Source organism: Ursus maritimus, unplaced genomic scaffold (assembly GCF_017311325.1).
Source record: "Ursus maritimus isolate PB19 unplaced genomic scaffold, ASM1731132v1 scaffold_22, whole genome shotgun sequence".
Lineage (NCBI taxonomy): Eukaryota > Metazoa > Chordata > Mammalia > Carnivora > Ursidae > Ursus > Ursus maritimus.
This window is the reverse complement of record NW_024424675.1, coordinates 34,972,974-34,997,451: the sequence shown is the minus strand read 5'-3', so window position 1 is coordinate 34,997,451 and position 24,478 is coordinate 34,972,974. Positions and strand designations below refer to the sequence as shown.

Below are 24,478 nucleotides of genomic sequence, written 5' to 3'. Positions count from 1 at the left end.
CAGAGAACAGGCAGTGAAAAACTGTGGTCCCTGAGATCAGGGAAACATCTGGGGCAGGGGTGGGGTGGGGAAGGCAACAACATGAATCCTGCCACTACCCAAGGTTTTCTGCCAGAAAGCAATTTCCACATCACAGCACAGGGATAAGGAACCCAAAAAGAGCCCAGCAACCTTGAATTGACAAGATAATGACCACAGTTCAGCATGTCCCAGCTAGCTAGATTCTGCAGGACAGTTTCTCAGAGTGACTGAAAAACTGCAGGGATGGACAAACTGGTTCTGAAATTTGTATCAAAATGCAAAGCCCTAGATTAGCCAAAGCAATCATGACAAGGAAAAAAGTTGAAAAATTCACATTACTTACTCTCAAATCTTACTATAAAAGCTACAGTAATCAGGACAATGTATGTGGGCTTAAGACTGATATATAAATCAATGGAGCAGAAAAAAGACCAGAAAGAGGTTGTGATGTACACAATCAGCTGATTAAGTTAGCAAGACAATGCAATGGGAAAAGGAGAGTCTTTTCAATAGATGGCTCTGGAACAGAATATCCACATTTTAAAAACTGATCCTCAATCCTTTCTTCACATCATACACAAAAATTAAGCCAAAATGGATCAAACACCTAAATATAAAGTCAGAAGTATAAAACTTCTATAAGAAAACACAGGAGAAGAGCTTCATAACCTACAGATAGGCAAAGATCTCTCAGTACATAAAAAAGCACTAACCACAGAAGAAAAAATTGGTAAGTTGTACTTGAAAATTCAAAATGCCTATTGTCCAAAAAAATTAAGAAAATAAAAAGGGAGGACTAAGAAAGAAAGAAAGAAAGAAAGAAAGAAAGAAAGAAAGAAAGAAAGAAAGAGAAAGAAACTCTTAAAATATATCTGAAAAGAATCAGTAGCCAGAATATATACTTTCTTAAAACTCCTACAATAAGAAAACTGCCCAATTTTAAAAATGGCCAAACATTTAAACAGACACTTCATGACAGAAGACATACGTGTGGTTAGTAAGAAACTATTATTGGTATCATTAGACATCATGGAAATGCAAATTAAAGCCACAATGCAATACCACTATCACCCCATTAGAAGGGCTGAAACTGAAGAAGTGACAATACCAAATAGGAACCATTCAAACTTGAATTCTTTTATCTTGCAGGTGGAATATAAAATGGTACAGCCACTTCAGAAACAATTTCACAGTTTTTTTTAATAAAGACAAGCATACACTTGGGGCACCTGGGTGGCTCAGTAGGTTAAGCATCTGCCTTCAGCTCAGGTCATGATCCCAGAGTCCTGGGAATCAAGCCCCGCACAGGGCTCCTTGTTCAGCAAGGAGTCTGCTTCTACCTCTGCCCCTATCCTGGCTCGTGCTTGCTCATGCTTGCTCACTCACTCTCTCTCCCCCTCAAATAAAATCTTATAAAAGGGGCGCCTGGGTAGCGCAGTCGTTAAGGCGTCTGCCTTCAGCTCAGGGCGTGATCCTGGCGTTCCGGGATCGAGTCCCACATCAGGCTCCTCCGCTGGGAGCCTGCTTCTTCCTCTCCCACTCCCCCTGCTGTGTTCCCTCTCTCGCTGGCTGTCTCTGTCAAATAAATAAATAAAATCTTTAAAAAAAAAAATCTTATAAAAAAGATAAGCATATACTAACTAGAATTTAAATTAAAAATTGAAATAAATAAAAGCTAAGTTTTCTAACTAGAATTTAAATTAAAAATTGAAGCAAAAAAATTTTTTTTAATAAAAAGATAAGCATACACTTAACATAAGACCCTGCAATTGCACTCCTGGGTATGTCATACTCAAGAGGGGAAAATCTACACAGTGACTTGTACCTGAATGTTCAGAGTGGCTTTATTCATCACAGTAGCCAAAAATGAGAATAGTCACACAGTGGAATTCTACTCAGCAATAAAAAAGAAATTACTGGTAACATGCAATAATGTAGATATATCTAAAAAATATATTATGCTGGGTTAAAGAACTTCTGCAGTGTGACTGTGGTTAAACACAACAGTCACTCTCATACATTGCTGGTGGGAATCCAAAATGGTGTAATTCTTATGGAATGTGATTTGACAATATCTAACAAAAACTACATACACATTAACCCTTCAACCCAATAGTCTCACTTCCAGGAACTTATTCCAAAGGTACACTCCCAAGATATAAAAATATATACTCACAAGGTTATTCACTGCAGCATTTTAATTGCAAAATACTGGAAACAACCTAAATAATACCCATACATAGGATATTGCTTGAGTAAACTATGGCATATGCACATAATGGAAACTATGTAAAAAATAAATGAGAAAGGGGCTGGGGGAACAGCAAGGTTGGTTACCTACAAGAAATGGGAGAAATGGGATGGAAAGGATACAGAAGGGAAGTGTATCTTTTGTATAATTTTAACTCTTGAAAACATATTTATTTTCTACAAATTCAAAAATGAAACCCATCGGAATGAGAAGGAGCATTAAAAAAACTGGGGGCACCTGGGTAGCTCAGTCAGTTAAGCGACCAACTCTTGATTTTGGCTCAGGTCATGATCCCAGGGTCTTGAGTTTAAGCCCCACATTGAGGCTCCCAGCTCCCATCATGGAGCCCACCTTAAAAAAAGTGGGGGGATGCAAATGGGTGGCTCAGTCAGTTAAGCATCCGACTCTTGGTTTCGGCTCAGGTCATGATCTCAGGGTCGAAAGATCGAAATACACACATTAGGCTCCATGCTCCATGCTCAGTGGGGAGTCTGCTTGTGGTTCTCTTCCTCTCCCTCTCCCTCTGCTCCTCCCTCTGCCCCTCTGGCCGTCCCCTCCCCTGCTCACACGCAGGCCCACACACACGTTCTCTCTAAAATAAATAAATCTTTAAAAAAAAAAAAAAACAATGAAAAACAAATGAACCTAATTTCATTTCAAATGAATACCGTAACTACCTTATGCAGAAAGTTGAACTGGGAAGTGAAAGTGGAGAGGAAAGGGAAAGCAAGAAAGGAAGAAGGGAAGGCTGATTCAAGTAATTTAAGAATACAATATTTATTTATTCATTCTCAGTCTTGGGCAGCATGGTTGTAAGGCAGTGAAGAACTACACATAAATTCTCCACTTTAAGTTTGTTTATTGTGGTGAAATGGGCAAAGTGACTCTGAAATTATTTGAGATGTATTACAGGATAGAGCAAATGAGTAAATGCACTGACAATGGTGGGAGCCAAGGTTTCTCACAGCATAAAAAGGGACATAAAAATATGAAATGGTAAGTGCAGAGGAAGAGCCCTGTAGACAGAGAGTGAAGCTGGACATACTGATATAAACTCATGATTTCTAAACTATGTATATGCATGTTGCTATGAATGTGTTTATGTACAAGTATGTTGGTATATGCACATATGTGTATATAAGCATGCGTATTTACTAGCTCTGTCCACTGAAAGGGTCAACCCACGAGCAATGAGGATACCTTCCCCCAACCCCTGCAAGATTCTAGTCGCTAATACTATTCCTCCCCACAAGGACAGGGAGACTGATTAAGCGTTCCACCTTCTATCGCTTAAATATTTTAAAAAAAAAAAAAAAAGAGTCCCACTTTCTAAACCTAGGACAACTGGAGCATCAAAATAATTAGGTAGAGTAGGCACGCCTGGGTGGCTCAGTCATTAAAGCGTCTGGCCTTCAGCTCAGGTCATGATCCCAGGGTCCTGGGATTGAGCCCCGCATCAGGCTCCCTNCTCAGCAGGAAGCCTGCTTCTCCCACTCCCACTCCCCCTGCTTGTGTTGCCTCTCTCACTGTCTCTCTCTGTCAAATAAATAAATAAGATAATAATAATAATTAGGTAAAGTAATGAATTTATCAATTGAAAACCTAAGAATTCATGAGTCTAAACTGACAGACATGGCTCTTGATTACAGAATAATGTCAAGGGCTGACTCATAGCATGAAGGGAATGCTGGAATCAGAAAATAACCGTTTTGGAACCAACACAGTGAAAAATAAGGTCAGAGAAGAATCATTAATGAATGTTAAATCTATGGCAAATTGTGATGAGAACCATGGTATTTGCATTGTCTCCCCACAAAATGCTTATTGCATGGAAGGAAAATAAACTATACAGTGGAGAAATCTAGCAACATCTTGGCCAAATAATCAGTATTAACACCACAAGAAGGGACAGAAGGCATCATGTGTCTCCAGAAGTTATGCATCTTTCTCAGGATATCACATCACCTATACAATACTCCAGCCAAGAATGTATAACCTCAATCTAATCGCAAAGAAATTTCAGAGTAACATAAAATGAAGAACATTCTATTAAAAGGGGGGAAGGGCTGTGTTCTTCAAAAATGTCAATGCCATAAAAAACAAAGGCTATGGAAATATTCCAGGAAAAGGGAGGCTAAAGAGAAATAAATATGGTAAATGCAGTACCCGACCCTAGACTGGATTCTGTACAGGAAGCAAAGGAAATGCTGTTAACAGGCTTTATTAGGTCAACTGACCAAACTGGAAGATAGACCATACATTTGTGTCAGTATCCATTTATGAAGTTGATAACAGTACAATAGTTAAATAAGAGAATGACCCTATTCTCGGGAATACAGTAGTATTAGCAGAAAGAAGCTCAATATATGTAACTTACCCTCAAATAGTTTAGAAAAGGACTATGCATGCATCTAGAGAGAGGGAAGGACAGAGTGAGAGCACACACGGATGCAAATTATAAACAAGTGGGTAAATCTGGCTAAAGGATATCTAGATGTTCTTTATACTCTATTTTTGTAACTTCTGTAAATTGGAAATGACTTCCAAATAAAGAGGTGGTTGTTTTTTTTTTTTAATAAATAGCATGGAGATAGTTCTCTAATATGTTCAGAATACAACGGGTATATACCATAATTAACTGAAGGATTTTATAGGGAAACAGCAAGAGCTGAGACCAGAGATTTAGATAGATTCCCAGATAAAGGACCGTTTCAAATGTCAGAGAAGGGAGTTTGTACTTTTTTTCTGTAAGCCAGGGAATAGAAACACAAAGCTTACAGCAGAACAGAGGCTTAATTAAAAGGGACGTACTTAAGGAAATTTTCTAAGCAAAATTTCAAGTGCTAGAAACAGTAGATAAGAGGGAGTAAAGGGACATTTGAACAAACACAAGCAAGAAATTATGGTATCTTGGCCTAGGAAGCTAAGATATTAGCAGAAAGTGGTACAAATACAGGAGACATGAAAACAGAAAACCAGACTTATCTGGTTTACTAAGACTAAGACTATCTTACCTGTTTACTAAATTACTACTATATCAAAGGGGCGGGGGAGGGGGGTCAAAGATGACTCAGATTTCAAGCCAAGCTAACCAAAAGAACGACAGTATTATTAACAAAAAGAAATTTAACTAAGCAAAGCATAACTGCTTTCCTGGCTATCAGACAACTTTTTTCTATTCTCATTTCTCCTACCCTGGTGCAACAGGAGGAGTTAGGAGAAGAGTTAGATGAGATGTTATATGCTAGCACAAGCAATCTGGAGAAACTAGTTTTCACAAGGTGAAATAGCAAAAATAAGTGGGACTGATTCAGATTTTGAAAAACACCATTAAAGTATTCACACATAAGGGAAAAGTGGGTAGGAGGGTAGTATCTCATATTAAACTGTTAACATACAGTTCCCTTCTTCCCCAAAAGTTATGTTTGAATATATACACAAATATATGAATATACATATATATTCAGTTATTTCAGGACCATCCAGTCATTCAACTAATGTTATCATTAAAGAGAAAAAAAAAAAACATGAGGATGCCTGGGTGGCTCAGTGGGTTAAGCATCCAACTCTTGGTTTCGGCTCAGGTCATGATCTCAGGGTCATGGGATCAAGCCCAGCTTCAGGCTCTGCACTTAGTAGGGAGTCTGCTTGAAGATTCTCTTCCTCTGCCCCTCCCTCCACTCTCTCTCTCTCAAATAAATAAATAAAACTTAAAAAAAGAGAGAAAAACATGAAATACGACACAAGTTTAAGATTAAATCATAACAGGAAAGGTCAGGATCTTCAGAGGGTGAAGACAGAAAATCACAAAGGATCAAGTCAAAGTAAAAGTGAATTACCTGGCTAACCAGTCCAATGACGTTCAAGTAGGAGCTTATTTTTCTTGGTCTGTGACTCCACTGTTCAGCAAGTATTTTGATCCTGAAAACAAACAAAAAAAGGGGAGGGGGGTGGTGTTGGATTTTATTGCCCTTTCTTAATATAAGTAGTATTATTAGTCACACACAAATTAACCTTCCCCATCGTTCCCTTCTCTGGACATATGAAACAAGCAAAAACAAAACATGCTACATCAAGTACAAGGCCTCTTCCTAGGAATTGGAGGTGATGCCTTTGCCATACAATACTGTTTCTGCTTAGAAGTCAGGCATAGCATACACGATACACCCTGTCACAGTTTATAAACACGGATAATGCAAAACAGGGGTTGAGGAAACCAACTCCAAGTCCTGAAAAGTAATCAAACCAGATCAGTAATGTGAATCTGGGGTGTCCCCACCTGTCCAAAAGGAATGCTAAACAAATAATAATTCAAAACAATACTGAGGGGCACCTGGGTGGCTCAGTCAGTTAAGCATCTGCCTTTGGCTCAGGTTGTGATCTCAGGGTCCTGGGATGAAGCCCTGCATCAGGCTCCCTGCTCGGTGGGGAAACTGCTTCTCCCTCTCCCTCTGCCCCTCCCTGCCTTGCTCTCTCTCAAATAAATAAAATATTTAAAATATTTATATATAACACTCTCTCTCTCTCTCTCTATATATATATATATATGTATGTATGTATGTATATGTATATATCCTGGCAGAAGCTAATGAATGCTTAAATACCCAAGTCCAAAAAGATAAATATCTACCAGATGGCTGGGTGGATAGATAAAACAAGCAAGCAAGGAAGAGAAAAGGAAAAGAGAAGGGAAAAAAAGCCATGGATGTTTTCTTCCCTTCTAGGAAAGACTGCATTTGGGTCACCAAAAAGAAATATTTTTAGGGGCACCTGGGTGGCTCAGTCGGTCGAGTGTCTGCCTTCAGCTCAGGTCATGATCCCCGCATCAGACTCCTTGCTCATCAGGGAGCCTGCTTCTCCCTCTCCCTCTCCCTCTGCCTCCTCCCCTGCTTGTGTGCTCTCTCGCTCTCTCTCTACTGCCTCTTCCCCTGCTTGTGCACTCTCTCTCTCTCTCTAATAAGTAAATAAAATCTTTAAAAAAAAGGGGGCGGGAATATTTTTTTTAAGTGGGAGACGAAAATGAGGGGCAGTTCTTCAAAAATAATCTGCAATAAAATACATGAACGTATAAATAGCATTCTTGCACTTGAGGAAATGCGGGGCAGGCTCTGGTGCAGCAAGAAAGTGAGCCAGTAAAACATTCACCTTCACCTTATGAACTTCCAAATATAACAATAAAACAACAATCTGACTACCACGAATTCTAGTGGTGTATATATATGTATCAAGACAACAACCATAACTATACCCTAAAGTTCATGCTGGAATGGCAGGTCTGTTGGGAAGGGGTACAAGAAAAAACGATGTATTGACAAGTTCTGTATCACAGCCGTGGCCAATCCGCATGGAACAACCAACCACAATCTAGCTGCATCATGTGAAGGGTCTCTGCTGCACTTCTGAAACCCAATTTAAAGGTGAGAAAATTGAGGGGTGGGAAGGAGGCTCATCATAGGCGGTTCACAAAAGGATAGGAGGAAAACCCAGGTAGTGTATAAATACCATGCAAGTCAAGTCTAAAAAAGAGCTACAGTATCTACTAATATATTTATTTCTAATTACAGTATAGTCTCTGGCTTATAACGGAGATGTCAAAAGGAAGCCAGTTCTTGGAATGTATCTTCCAATCCACAATAATATCACTACTTGTTAGCATACGGTTTAAGAGAAGAAGGTCTGGAGTCCACCAGATCTGGACTCCACTCCCAGCTTTCACTTACTAGCTAGGTACCCAACTCGAAGACTTCTTTAAGCCTTAGATTTATCATCATAAAGCAGGGATCAATCCTCTCAAGCCTCTTGCAAAGATTAGGTGAAAATGCGTAAGTTACTTTCAGTACCTGATACATAAGTGCTCATAAGGGATGCCTGCGTGGCTCAGTCAGCTAAGTATCTGCCTTCGGCTCAGGGTGATCCCAGAGTCCTGTGATAGAGCCCCACATCTGACTACCTGTTCATCAGGGAGCCTGTCTCTCCCTCTCTCCCCTGCTCGTGCTCTCTCTCAAATAAATAAATAAACTCTTTTAAAAAATTAATTAACTAGGGGCGCCTGGGTGGCACAGCGGTTAAGCGTCTGCCTTCGGCTCAGGGCATGATCCCGGCGTTACGGGATCGAGCCCCACGTCAGGCTCCTCCACTATGAGCCTGCTTCTTCCTCTCCCACTCTCCCTGCTTGTGTTCCCTCTCTCGCTGGCTGTCTATATCTCTGTCAAATAAATAAATAAAATCTTTAAAAAAAAATTAATTAACTAAAACTATTAGCCAACAAATGACAATTTGACATCTAAGAATGTCCAAGTACATTCAAATAAAAAATAGAAGAAAATACAATCATTAGTTTTGGTGTTTAAATGAATTCAATGTTTTATTACTTGTATTTTTATGATCTTCTAATTTAATTAGAGGAAGGTAAAGGGGGAAAAGCAGGCAGAACTTCTGTAAAGAAAGCCCAAGGTTTTCTGGCCTAGTTTTAACTCAAGTTTCATTTGAGAAATGGTTCTTTTGTTGTTGCTCCTTTTTATGGGGGAAGGACAAAGGTTGTGGGGTAGGGTTAGTACCTACAGAACAAGAGGGGTGGGTAGGAAAAGATATCTGAGTCAGAATGTACCCAGTACCATAAGCAGGAAACAAGTACCGCTGCCTAGTGTGGAAGGTTGGCAAAAGAACTTACAGTAATACAAGTATCACACTGTTGGTGAGAACCACCAAAGGAGTGCTAACCCAAGCTAATCGGTACCCCATAACCCCCTGGATCCAAAGAAACACCATCGACAAAATTTTCCCCTCCCACGAAGTGTGCAGTTGGACTACAGTGGTCCCCAAAAAGTCACAGATCAATAACAGGACCTTGCAAGGGGTAGATAAGCTAAAAAGTACTATACACTGGGGGTGTCTGGCTGGCTCAGTCAGAAGACAATGTGACTCTTGATCTCAGGGTTGTGAGTTTGAGCCCCATGCTGAGTGTAAAAATAAATAAATACATACATACATACCTAAATAAACTGATTAATTAAATAAGGCTTTAATAAATAAACAAATAAAAAGTACTATAAAGTATGGGACCTGGAAAACTGCAGTTAACTTATCTAGAACCAAGATTCTCCAAAGCCAACAGTCCTAGCAGTCTTGGAACTGTATTTTTTACCTTTAACAAAAAATAAGCATATTCTTATCCCTTTTCATAATCTGGACTTCAGTCCATCACACGAACAAAAATCACACTAGCAAAAACTAAATGACATGTCCTCAAAATACTGAATGGGGAGGGGGAGAGAGGTTAATTTTTCTACGAGAATTAACGAAAAATGTGACTGATGGGATCCACATTACCAAAGCCTGCATCAGTAGAAATTCAATGGGGAAGAAAAAAATATATATGTACATCAAACTGAGCTTTGTTAATAGCTAGTCTGAGAAGATGTGCCTGAGGCCAGAACAAAGAATCAAACTGGGGGAGGGGAGTTGACAGAGAAGAAAATCCAAACTATACAATGCTGATGCTTGGAAACACCAACTGGACAAAAAGAGGCCACTGAATATCACGAACATGTTTTTCTTCTGCTGTTGAAAATAGAAGGGGGACAAGGACTCTACTATTAATCATATTAAACTCATCACTCCTGCCATGCTGCTGTGGGTAGTGTTCCCAGGGACTCCCTCCTCAGTTTCTCAAAAAATCGTAGAGATGGGAAATCACCCTCTTTGGGAAAAGTCAGCTCTTGCCTACCCATCTCCAAACCACTACAGAATAAGTTTATCCATCAATTTCAAGGTAAAGGTTACATAATATCTATGTAAATGAAACATTATTTTGCAGTTGAGATTATTTATCAAATATATAGTTGTTGGGTTTTGTTGTTTTTTTCCAAAGCTGTAAAAACAGATTTTACCTGCAACAGTCAACCACAACAAATCTGCAGCTAAGCTGAAAGGGAAAAACCAAATGTAAATTAAAAATCATATGAAAATTTAAAATTATTTCTAGAGGTTCCACTTTTTTGGAGCTGTGTAAAATTGGTTTAAAAAATTATTTTAGGGGGCGCCTGGGTGGCACAGCGGTTAAGCGTCTGCCTTCGGCTCAGGGCGTGATCCTGGCGTTATGGGATCAAGCCCCACATCAGGCTCCTCTGCTGGGAGCCTGCTTCTTCCTCTCCCACTCCCCCTGCTTGTGTTCCCTCTCTCGCTGGCTGTCTCTCTCTCTGTCAAATAAATAAATAAAATCTTTTAAAAAAGAATTATTTTAGAGAAAAAAAATTTTTTACTATTGCTTAGTCCAATAATTTACTATTACTTATGTGTTTTAGTAAATAATTAGTAAAAATGTATTTGGAACCCAACTGTACATTGGTAATATATGGATGACAAACTTTTTTAAATACCATAATCTTTTTGACAACAGGGAGGACAGGAATTATTTCAGATTACAGCATATACATGTCTAGTAAAGTAAGGACAGGGCTAAAAAAAAAAAACAATGTATTACTACTTATCTCATGATATATACTAAAAAGGACTAAGCTGATTCAAACTAATTTATCCTACAGAGTCATTTAGTAAGTTACAATAAATGTTTAGTTCTATATGGAGTCAACCTGAAAACTTAAATGATGCACTGAAAACAGAAGCCTTGTTTCAGAAAACCTACTTGGAAGTCCAGCTTCTTGAAGGGAGCTTGTATGAGACATTTAAATCAACTGAATGCTTCCTGTGTACCTAGGAGATGCCAAGTGTTGCCCTGGCCTGCAGGAAGTAGGAGCAAAATATGGTACCTATCACTAATTAGAAAAGAAGCAGGTATCAATAGGCCAAAATGCAACTATGGTCATTCAGCAAATATCTGCTGAGCATACACTCACTTACTACGTGGAACCAGACACCAGGGATACAAGGAAGAACGAGAAGTTGAAGACATGGAGTCCAATGAGAATATTAAGAGAGTAGAGAACTACCTTGCCTTTTTCATAGGACTGCTGTGGTCACTGTAAAGCACGACAAACCCAAAACCGTTTACTTCAGCAAAGACAGAGAGAATTAATGAAATTCAAATGTACAGATAATTTCTACAATTATTTTCCACAATTATCATAACTAAAATACATTTCTTTATAATAAAAGACAAAGGCAAAGAAGAAAAAAACTTTTGTAAAATGTTTGCCATTTGTGTAAAAATTACATGAGACATAGGGAATATTAAGGGGTATATAAAGGTTGCTGAAAATGAAAGCTATTTTTAACTCAACATATCCAGGAAACTATGCCATAGGCTTTGCTTACACAACAATACTACCCACTGATGAACAATGGCAGTAAATATAACCATTCTGCATTTTTAAAATTACTTTGAGATTAAGGAAAAAACTAAAAAATCCAGCTGGCAGACCAGTTTATTAACAAGCCCCCATATCTTTGGCTGAGTTGTAGTTAGTACTACATGGTTACTAGAACAGTCATGCAAGCAAGTCGCTTGCTGGTGCTTGTTCTGCCTCCCTCTCCCCCTCCCCCCCACCACACCCCGCCGGCTCTTGGAAACACTGCATGCAGTGCTGCACGATCACACAAAATAAATACAGGAAAGGGGGTGGGAGGATTGGGTGGGGAGCTGAGCGGAGCTCTGGGCTCCACCAGTGGAAGGCGTTCCACAAGAATTGCTACAGGGTCAAAAGTTTACAGTGGTTTCAATTTCACCTTTTAGCAGCCAATCAGAAAACAGAGACTGAACGCTGACCCCTCAGGCTGCAAATGAACATTAACTCATTGGCTACCAGGATTGCATATATTCCTTTTCTTGTTAGACTTTCACTTTTCGATTTTTCTTCTTCTTTTTTAAGGGGGAGTAGGGAGAGGCAAAGAACATTTTAAGTTCAAGGTGACAATTTTTACTTCAGACCATGTATTTTAAACAGGTATGTGAGGGAAGAAATAATCAAGTAATTATCTTTCTCCTTGAAACCAGTTTCTTTATCCTGTAACATCTAACAAACTAATCATTAATGCCAGTATCAAATCAAGACAGTGAACTTAGGCAGGTTAAGCAGAAAGATTTACCTCCAAGAGATTGTAATTCTAAGAACAATTTATAATATCATGAAAGACGATGTTGGTTGTGAAAGCAATATGCACTGTTAACGAACTAGAATTTAAATAAAAAATGTATAAGGGAAAAAAAGATGTTGGTGTTTCTCTAGTGAATGCTTTAAAAATAACTCAAATAATGAAAATATTTAAGTATTTACCTACATTCCAATTTTTTATTTGCATAAATTCCCCACCTCTTCTCCAAACCATTATTATAAACATGCAACATACCTGTTCTTTTCATACTCTGCGTCTAATGAAATGCAGGTACAGCTCCTAAGGTTTAAGCTTTCTTTTCCCATATTTCACCTTTCCGAACACTCCAGAATCAAGAAGTGATCTTTTACACAATAAACTCAAGAGTGAACCCTTTGGCAATACACACAACTGCTCCCTAATTCATTCATTCACTCACTCACTCACTCATTCATTCATTTTATGTAAATCTCCTATGAGCATTAAACACTAAACTAATCCATTAAATAACTATTTTTGACGTTCAAAATTTAACATTAAGCAAGGGTAAAATGAAGTTCTGTACCTTTACACATCTTAAGTACACTACATTTAAGGACTAAATTTCTTTGAAGCATTACATGATAAAAGTGAAACAGCTATATTAACTGCTCTATCAAAATGATCAAGTAAATCCTAAATAAGCAGATGTGTGAATCAGTAGTTAGCAATACTGCTCATTAATACAAGGTGGTCAAGTTTTAGCAGTCTTACTGACTTAAATTTAAACTTCTATTTAGGAGCCCCTGTAGGCACTACCACTACCTAAGAAAATGGTTTCATGAAGATATTTATTTTCTTATCCAAACCAGCAAAATTAAGAAACTAGTTATTTCTGAATACCCAAATATACAATATACAAAAGTGTATAATCAATATACAAAAGTGCTTTACTTAATATATAACTGCTAAAAGACTTCAAAATAAATCCATAGTGTATAAAGTTTCTAAAGCAATTTAATGGCAGTTGTTAAGGCAGTAAATAAAGACACTTGATGCTGATACATGAAGTTTTTTAAATTCAGCTTTAGAACAAGTAATTTTCTAGTACCAACTCGCAAGCCATGACATTTATGCTTATCTGCCAATAAAAAAATCTATACGTTTAAAATCCAGTATTTTTTTTTAAACATGGCTTGCAGAAGCACCTTTTATATATTAAATTAGAGGAGTCTGTATATCTTCTTTTTACAAGATGGCCTCATTTTGAAACAAAATGGATGCGATAAAATTTTACATCAAGTCAGCATGTTAGCAAGAAGCTTTTTTGTGTGTTCTGAATTTGATTAATACAAGCCAAGGTCACTTCCTGAAAGATGCCTACCATCGCAGCTGCAGGCAAACTAGGCTCCCGAGTAAGGATGGGGGGAAGGGAATGGTGATGGCATTCATTAACACTGAGATAAACTTCCATCTACACTAGCAGCTATGTAAGAAGGCGGCAACATGAAGATCCCAGAATTCCTGGCATATAAAAATTAACATATTTCTAGTCATTAATATTTAAAAACGGAAATTTAATTCATTATATATAATGCTCATGTAAAAATTATGTCAAAGATATCCCCAGGGTGCCTGGCTAGCTCAGTAGGTGAAGCATGCGACTCTTGATCTCAGGGTTGTGAGTTCCAGCCCCACAATGTGTATAAAGATTACTTAAAAATAAAATTGTTCAATAAATAAATAAACAAATAAAAAGATCTCTTCACTGCTACAATACATTAAAACATTTCGGGGTGCCCGGGTGGCTCAGCTGGTTAAGCATATGCCTTTGACACAGGTCATGATCCTGGGGTCCTGGGATCAAGCCCTATATCCAGCACCCTGCTCAGCAGGGAGCCAGCTTCTCCGTCTTTGACGCTCCCCCGTGCTCATGCTCCACTCTCCAGCTTTCAAATGAAATAGTTTTTTTTTTAAACTTTCAACAAGCTTTCAACAAAAAAAAAAAAATTTCACAGGGTGCCTGGATGCCACTCAGTTGGTTAAGCATCTGCCTTTGGCTCAGGTCATGATCCCAGCATCCTGGGATCAAGCCCCACATCGGAGCCTGCTTTTTCCCTCTCATCCGTGTTCATGCTCTCTCTCTTGCTGTCTCTGTCTCTCTCCCAAATAAATAAATAAAATCTTTTAGAAAATTAAAAATAAAACATTTCACTACTAATACTACTTAAATCATCTAATACCACATACTGAAATAAACTTAGCATTTACACAATAAGACCTGTATGCAAAATAACCTACAAAGGAAGAGACAGGCCCTTGAAGAAAAAGAATCAGAGATTCAATTTCTCATCTAAAAAACAAGGGTAGGGACGCCTAGGTGGCTCAGTCCTTAAGCGTCTGCCTTCGGCTCAGGGCGTGATCCTGGGGTCCTGGGATCAAGCCCCGTAATGGGGCTTCTCTGCTAGGAGCCTGCTTCTCCCTCTCCCACTCCCCCTGTTTGTGTTCCCTCTCTCGCTGGCTGTCTCTCTGTCAAATAAATAAATAAAATCTTTAAAAAAAAATAAAAGTAAAAAACAAGCATAATCTAAAGTCATGAAAGTAGAAATCCAAAACAAAAGCCTATATATTCCAAAATACTCACTGAAGTTTTTGTACTGAAACTCAATTTTCCTCTTACCAACATAAATACAAGTATTACTGTTTCTATGCTCAAAATACAAATATCATCAAAATATACATTATCAGCAACTAGCATAAACCCTCTCCCTGAATGATTTAATAGCAAGATTTAACTGAGCAACTACTATGTACAGCTAGGAAACCATACTAAGTACCTTCTCCTCTATGAGATTCTATATACATTTCAACTAACTGGATAAAATATTGAGTAAGGAAATCTATATGCTCACTATTTTCTAATTTTCTACTTAACCTTGGATAAATTAGATTGATTTTGTGTGCCTCGTTTTTCCTACCTGCCAAATGGAGCTATACCTGAAAAATGATATTCCACAGAGATATATAATCAGCAAATCACCTCTGTATTTTGAGTGGTTGTATAATAAACACAATACCTGTCTTTTTTTTAATCATCAACATATTCAAACGCATGATATTTCTATTTTGTACATAAATTGAGAATATAATTTTGCCCACTCCCCATCATATTTTGATTGAAGTCTGGTTCAATAACTTCAACAAAAAACTGAACAGATGTTACATGCTCAAGTTCAAATAAATGCATACAGCTTTATTTTTTTAAGTCTTACCTTTTAATGACTGGCAAGAAAGGGCTATTATTTAATAGACACAGAGCTTTCCACATATGTGAAGGGCTTTTTAAATCACTTAAGGAAAAGGAAGGCAACCAAGTAATAAAATACCGTGAAGTCCCTGAATTCAGACAATCTAGTTGCTGGGCATGGCAGAGGCAAACATTCAGAAGGGTTCACAAGACCTGATCACTTGCCTTTGAAATGGGGCAACTCTAAAAAGAGACAAAGTGTAAAATTAATTATTCATATACTTTTTCCTCCAGAACACCTTGTGAGGCACTTAGAGGGGAGAAATTTTTCCTCAATCTCTGCTAGCCTCTATTCTATGCATTCTTTTTTCAACCATGTGAATTATTCCAAAAATAGAACAAAGCAAAGCATTAAGCAGTAGTTAGCTTCTTGCCATACACATCAGGGTGAAGAAGGTGCAATCATTCCTGCACATCTCCAACCATATCATTCCTCTTCCCATTTTTATCCAAGTAAGTACCCAATGTGTTCCTTACTTGGCAAGTAAGACACACTCAACAAGGGTCAGGGCAGCTAGCTGCCTGGTCTTCCTGTACCAATGCAACTCCTATGCCAAAAATAGAACCTGAAAGGAAGCATTGGCTATAAAATGAAAACAAACAAAATACTGGCCTGCGTGTCTTTTTGCTCTGCCCAGAGTGGTTCACAGATACAAGTTTCAGAATCACTCTGTAAGGTTCACAGATTAAGTATTTTTTAAAAATTCAAATATTTTGTACAGCATCAAACTGGATAGACTGGCCGTCCCACAACTGAAAAATTCTATTACAAAAAATTCAAAGTATTATATCATGTAAAATAATATTATTACTCAACAATAATGTAACTATGCCACATGCTTTTACTTTTTTAAAAGATTTATTTACTTATTTGAGACAGCGTGACCGCACACACACAAGTGGGAGGGGCAGAGGGAGAGAGAGCGAATCTCAGGCAGACTCTGTGCTGAGCGCGAAGCCCCACCTGGGGCTCAATCTAATGAACCTGAGATCCTGACCCAAGCCAAAACCAAGAGTTGGATGCTTAATCAACTAGACCACCTGGGTGCCCCACCATATGCTTTTTTTTTTTTTTTTTTTAGATTTTATTTATTTATTTGAGAGAGAGAAAGCAGGAGGGAGGGGCAAAGGAAGAGAATCTCAAGCTGACTCTGCATTGAGTGCAGAGTCTGAGTCGGGGCTCAATATCACGACCCTAAGATCATGACCTGAGCTGAAACGAAGAGTTGGACACTTAACCAACTGAGCCACCCAGGGAACCCCACCACCACCACCATCTACTCTTTTAGAAGCACATTGGAGGGGCACCTGGATGGCTCAGTTGGTTAAGAGTCTGTCTTTAGCTCAGGTCATGATCTCAGGGTCCTACGATCAAGCCCCATGACAGGGAGCTCCCTGTTCAGCAGGGAGTCTGCCTCTCCCTCTCCCTCTGCCCTTCCCCTCTGCTCGCGTTCTCTCTCTCTCTCAAATAAAAAAATAAAATCTTTTTTTTTATTAAAAATAAATAAAAGCACACTGGACTATGAGCCTCAACCATACCTTCAAGTGAAAGAGCTAACAGGTGGTCATTACAGTGCCTACCACATAGTCCCAGTAAGTGTAAATCCTCCATTCATTTCACAAATGTTTGCTGAAATTATACCACATTGTATACTACTGCTATTCCACGTTCTGCAGATACAAAGGTAAACAATGCATGAGCCCTCATAGAAGTCCTTAAATTCAGACAGCCTAGTCCCTGAGCATGGCAAAGGAAGGTACTCAAAGTCTATACAGACTTACCACGTGCCTTGCAGATGGGATAAACTCTGAAGTTGGAAAAAGGATAAAAATCACAAAGCTTGTACATTTTATGGGTATTAACAAACACCAAATAAACAAATATTTCCAGAAAGTGGTAAGTACCATAAAGGAAATAAGTAGGGTGATAAAATATAGAAAGGGGGGATGTAAAAAGAGGAAAGTAATTTCAGTTCAGGGAAGGGGGCTCTCTGAGGATAAAATATTTAATCTGAGAACTGAAAGTAACCAACTACGCAAGAACAATTCCAAGCAGAAAGCACTACATATGACAGCACGAAGAGATAATGAAGCTAAGTATTATTAATCAATTATCTATTTCATTATATCATTAAGTCCAACAAGTCTTAATCTTCTTCCCACTTCTAGTCCAGGACCTGCATTACAGACCAATAGGAACTTGACAATTATGTGCTAATCTGCCTGAAAAGTGATGTGCTCCATTCTAAAATTCAAGTTTAATCAAGTCAATAAAAAAAATACTTGAAACCAGTAAATAACATGGCTCTCTAGGGAACTATTAGTAATGAATGAGGCAAAGAAATATTGCTAAAAACAATGCTTATTCAATGGATTTGGAGGGAAAACGCATTCAAATTCCAGCTCTCCTAATTACTAACGATATGACTACCATCTGTTTCTTCCTCTATAAAATAAGGATAACATCTCTTGCCCTACCTATCTCAAATGGCAAATAAAAAGACTGAATGATTTGAGGGGCGCCTGGGTGGCACAGCGGTTCAGCGTCTGCCTTCGGCTCAGGGCGTGATCCCGGCGTTATGGGATGGAGCCCCACATCAGGCTCCTCCGCTATGAGCCTGCTTCTTCCTCTCCCACTCCCCCTGCTTGTGTTCCTTCTCTCGCTGGCTGTCTCTATCTCTGTCGAATAAATAAATAAAATCTTAAAAAAAAAAAAAAAAAAAAGACTGATTTGAGATCCTCACCACCACCAATACGTCAGGTTAAGCCATTGTCTCTGGGTACAAAAAATATACAGCCCATCCATTAAAAGAAACTCCCAGGGCCTCACACTTGATTTTATTTGTTCTTATTTAACCCCACCTTACTAGAATTATATCCAGTTTCCCAACTTCAGAGCATATTAGAAGGGAGAGGCTGTTAGAAGCAATAAAGTATTGACAAGAGCAAGACAGTACAGCTAACTGGCTGGCAAACAAAAGCGAAATAGAAAAAAAAAAGTTAAAATAAAAAGCAAACACAGAAACTCTTAAAATTAAAGTCGTCTAGGGGCGCCTGGCTGGTTCAGTCCGTAGGCCTCTGACTCTTGATATCAGCTCATGTCTTGATCTCAGGGTTGTGAGTTCAGGCCCTGCGTTGGGCTCCATGCTAGGTACGGAGCCTGCTTTAAAAAATTTAAAAAAAAAAATGAAGTGGTCTAGACTCTACAGTCATTCTGCCTAAAGAGAAATAATCCTGTTTAATTCAGAAAGTACAAGAGGTATCGCCCACAGCAAAAAATAATAATAATGCTCCTAACGTCCTGTATCATTAGAAGATTAAGTACACTTAAGCACACTGCTTGAAAAGGAAGTGTGAAGACACTTAAGAATTTCCATTTCCAAGGGTTAAATTTCCTCAAGTGTCAGTGCCTTAATGGTTGTGTTTCTGGCTATGCCAGCAAACATTACACTATGTACCTTTTTCTTCTCTGCACCTTCCTCCCCCAATCCCACCCACTCCCCAAGTATGGTGCTTCCAAGCAATGGAATGATCAGAAGGCAAGCAGCAGGGGCGCCTGGGTGGCTCAGTCGTTAAGCGTCTGCCTTCAGCTCAGGGCATGATCCCGGCGTTCTGGGATCGAGCCCCACATCAGGCTCCTCCGCTGGAAGCCTGCTTCTTCCTCTCCCACTCCCCCTCCTTGTGTTCCCTCTCTCGCTGGCTGCCTCTATCTCTGTCAAATAAAGAAAGAAAATCTTTAAAAAAAAAAAAAAAGAAGAAGAAGAAGAAGGCAAGCAGCAAAGATTAGAAAATCATAGGACTTAGATGATCAAGAGATCATTAATACATTAAAAATTAGCATATTTTTGTAGATGCCATGTAACAGCAACAACAACAACAAAAAAAAAAAAAACCCATAACCAAAGTTAATCATCAACTGGACAAATCTCATACAATTTGAGCACCAAGATAATAATGGTAAAGGATTATAACCCATTGAATAAGCTAAAAATTCATAAAATCAGGGGCGCCTGGGTGGCACAGCAGTTAAGCGTCTGCCTTCGGCTCAGGGCGTGATCCCGGCGTTATGGGATCGAGCCCCACATCAGGCTCCTCCGCTATGAGCCTGCCTCTTCCTCTCCCACTCCCCCTCCTTGTGTTCCCTCTCTCGCTGGCTGTCTCTATCTCTGTCGAATAAATAAATAAAATCTTTAAAAAAAATTTCATAAAATCATAATATGAAAATACACACAACGGAAAAGCTCTTCCTTACAGTACAAAGCCAACTAATAAATATAGAAAGTAATGATGGAACCGGAAAATCATCATTTGCAAAAATCATAATTCATTCAAGAGGCAAGACTCAAAATTAGTGGATATAAGTTTAAGAAATAGTAGGATATTTCCATAATCCCAGTCTTAAAACCTCTAAACCCCACAGGAAATTTAACAGTATCTCCCACAAAGTAACCTTACAATGGAGAAAGTAGCAGACACCACCTCAACAAAGTGTTTCAATTTAGCATTGTCAATAATGGACTAAACAACAACCATGTTCTTCCTGGTAGACTGAGAATACATCACTCCTATGGTTTTCCTCCCCCAAAAGTGCAGAACCTGAATCTAAACCTGAGGAAATACTACACAGGCCCAAAAGGAAGGAAATTCCACAAAATAATTCATCTCTAGTCTTCAAAAGTATCAATACCATGAAACACAAAGATAGGTAAGAAACTGTCTCAGGTTAAGAAGACGGAGACCTAACAAGTGAATGCCATGAGTGCAATCTTGGATTTTCCTTCCCTCCAGAGGACATAATAGAGACAACTGGTAAGATGTAGAGTAAGATCTATAGAATAGATACTGTAACATTAATTTCATGATTTTTGTAACTACAGGGTGATAATGTAAAAAAAACAGCTTTGAGGAAATATATACTAAAGTATTTAGGAATAAAGGGCATCATATCTGCAACTTACTCTCAAATGGTTCAGAAAAAATAAATATATTTTTCTAATGATAAAAGGAGAAAAGCAAATAGAGTAAAATGTTCACAGTGAACACTGAAAGGCACCCAGTACCTCTTTAAGTGCTGCAACTTTTCTGTAAATTCCAAATTAAAGAAAAATAAAAAATAATCTAAAAAGCATATAACAGACTGGGAGGAAACATGTGTCTAAAAAGACATAGAATAAAAACCCAGAACACATAGGAGCCCTTACAAATTAGTAAGAAAAGATAACATAAGAGGACAAATGGTTAAAGAATCAGAATAGGCAGTTCACAGCAGCAGAAATGGTCAGTAAATACATGAAAACATGCGCCATTATTCCAAGAGATAGGGAAACGTAAAATAAAAACAATGAAAAAAAACAGCATCAGGTGGCAAAAACTAATCATTTTAAGCATGTATCCTTTATTCCATGGCTAAAAATATACCACAAGTATACAAAGATATAAAGACATGTATAAGGCTATCTGATATAAAAGAGGGAAGAAAAGGGTGGAAGGAACAAATAATGAGCATCAGTAGGGGAATATAAACTCTAACTTCATGCAAGTTCCTTGAAATAAGAGACTCCAGTATGTTCTATTCGTTAATATTTTTCTCTAGTAACTAGCACATGACAGGTACTCAACATATAGTTGCTGAGTTAATGGAGAAATGGTTAAAGAAAGGATATCCCAAAATGGTGTTTATATAGTCACTGAAAAGAACGCAGTATAGGGGCGCCTGGGTGGCTCAGTCGTTGAGCGTCTGCCTTCGGCTCAGGGCGTGATCCCAAGGTCCTGGGATCGAGCCCCACATGGGGCCCCTGCTCCACTGGGAGCCTGCTTCCTCTCCCACTCCCCCTGCTTGTGTTCCCTCTCTCGCTAGCTGTCTCTCTAATAAATAAATAAAATCTTAAAAAAAAAAACACACACAGTATAAAAGTATATATAAATAATTAAAATTCTAAAAAAGAATGCAGTAGATGTACATATATAACCACCTAAGATATTCATAAAACAAACGGACAAAACAACTTGCAGGAAACATATAACATGCTAGGTATGTCTACATGTCTAGATGTCTACATAGATACATCTATTTATACTTGGGGAAAAGTAAAGAAAGGTTCACACAATTTTGATAAATGATTAAAGTAAAGGAATGCTTTTTTCAAGAGGTGGGATTACAAATAACTTTATTATCAGTATTTTAAAATAAAAATTAAATTTAAATAAGACGCCACAAAAAAACTGTTAAGCTGCACGCATCATTAAACTCCTTAATGTAATATAAAAAGAACAGATTAGAAAAACATTAGGTACTATGCATCAAGAGCCTTAAAAAAAAATCTTTGATCCAGATTCTACTTCAAGGAATCATTCCAAAGAAGTACAGTAGTCCCCCACCTTATCTGCAAGGGTTGCATTCCAAAGAACCCCCAGTGGATGCCTGAAGCCAGGGATTATACCAAACCATATATACACACTATGTTTTTTCCTATACATACTCACCTACAATAAGGTTTATCAATTAGGCACAGTAAAAGATTAACAACAACATAGAAAAATATACTATAATAAAAGTTATGTGAATATGGTCTCTAAGTACTATACTTCCCTTTCCTCTTTAATGATGTGATGGGAGATGATAAAAGAGATAAAGTGAGGTGAATGACATAGGTGTTGTGACAGAGCGTTACGCCGCTACTGACCTTCTAACAATAACATCAGAAGGAAGATTATCTGCTTCCAGACCTCAGTTGAAACCCCAGAAAGCAAAGCCTTGAGGAGGGCTTATGTATCATATATGCAGACAAAGCTTAGGATAACAAATGCTCCCACCAGCATTACTTTTAATGATCATAAAACAGATGCAGGCTTTAATTATTAAAAGTTCTGCACAGGGGTCCCTGGCTGGTTCAGTCAGTAGAGCATGTGACTCTTGATCTCAGGGTTGTGAATTCAAGCCCTACTTTGGGCACAGACACTACTTAAGGAAAAATTCTGCACAATTACACATAAAAGCAAGATGCAGAAATATATAAAACTGTTATCACAGGATAAAGAAGAAAACTTTAGCAAATGCACCAAATGTTAATTTCCAATACTACTAGTACCCTTCTTCCTCTTTGAAATTGCCCCCATATTTCCAAAGTTAGCTTGTTTTGCTCTTAGGATCACAAAATAAAAGGGATGTGACAAGGTTATAATTTATTTATAAACATTCCTAAACTTGTTTTGCATTTGAAATACAAAATCCTAACCCCGGGGCCACTGGGTGGCTCCGGTGAAGTTGTCTGACTCTTGGTTTCAGTTCAGGTCATAATCTCAGGGTTGTGAGATCCAGCACCACATGAGGTTCCTCGCTGGGCGTGAAGCCCGCTTAAGATTCTCTCTCTCCCTCTCCGTCTGCCCCTCCCAGCCCCCTTCTTGTGCCCTCCCTTGCTATTGCTCTCTTTATAAAAAAAAACAAACACCCTAAAATGAAACACCACCACACATCTATTAGAATGGCTAAAATCTTAAAAACAACAGTAACAAATGCTGATAAGAATACAGAGCAACAGTTCTCCTTCACGGCTGCAGGGAAACACAAAATGGTACGACCATTTTAAGAAAACAGATTGGCAGTTTTTTACAAAGTTGAACGCACTTATAGGCTCCAACAATCACACTCATAAGTATTTACCAAAGTAAGCTGAAAATATGTCCACAAAAAACCTACGAATGTTTAACAGCTTTATTTATAATTTCCCAAACCTGAAGGAAACCAAAATATCCCCCATTAAGTTAAAATAATTAACGGTTGTATATCCACACGATGGAATATTATTCAGCAACAAAAAAGGAAATGAGTGGTCAAGCCAACAAAAGACATGGGGAAACTTTAAATGCACATTGCTAAGTGAAAGAAGACAATGTGAAAAGGCTACATACTATATGATTCGAACCACATGATATTCTGCAAGAGTGAAAACTACAGAAACAGTAAAAAGGCCAATGGCAGCTAGGGGTTCGGGGGGGAGGGTAGGAGGATAAACAGGTAAAGCACAGGTAACTCTTAAAGAGCTGAAACGATTCTGTATGATACTGTAATGACAGATACACAACATTACGAATTTGCCAAAATCTACAGAACTATAAACACAGGGGCGCCTGGGTGGCACAGCGGTTAAGCGTCTGCCTTCGGCTCAGGGCGTGATCCCGGCATTATGGGATCGAGCCCCACATCAGGCTCCTCCGCTGTGAGCCTGCTTCTTTCTCTCCCACTCCCCCTGCTTGTGTTCCCTCTCTCACTGGCTGTCTCTATATCTGTCAAATAAATAAATAAAATCTTTAAAAAAAAAAAAAAAGAACTATAAACACAAAAAATCTTAATGTAAACTGAGGGCTTTAGTTAATAATATTGCGTTCATATTGGTGCATTAGTTATAACAAGTGTACCATGTACCACACTAATGCAAAATATTAAGGGGGGAAACCAGGGGGGTGGGTAGGGGTAGAATATAGGAACTCCATTATCAATTTTTCTTCAAATCTAAAACTATTCTATAAAATAAAGTCTATTAATTTTTAATGTTAAGAATTACAAAGAAATATGTTATTTCTCAAGTGGCTATCTAACACAAATTAAGTAATCAAGTTTTGTATTTTCTTTTATAATTGAGCTGTATAAAACTTTCAAAAATAAGGCTGCAGAATTTTTACACCATATAGCTCACTTCTGCAACGCCACCCAACACTTTCAGAAGGAAAAGTAATATGAAAAACCTTCATCAAAGACGTCATGCAATCTCTGGGTCATTAATCCAAATATGTTAGTTCTCAATGATAGATTAAACTTGTTTCAATGATACATTTAAACTTATTAACTCCATATGGAAGTTTTCTTCTTCAAA

At 38.3% G+C, this 24,478-nt stretch overlaps 1 protein-coding gene across 2 annotated transcripts in view; it reads right to left on the bottom strand.

Annotated features, from left to right (window-relative positions):
* Positions 1-24,478, bottom strand: part of NCOA3 (nuclear receptor coactivator 3) — a 130,923-nt gene that overhangs the window by 56,804 nt on the left and 49,641 nt on the right. For both annotated transcript variants that reach the window (XM_040638435.1, XM_040638437.1), the window contains exon 2: positions 6,112-6,193. The gene's annotated coding sequence lies outside the window, so the exon portion shown is untranslated. The remainder of the gene's footprint in view (positions 1-6,111; positions 6,194-24,478) is intronic.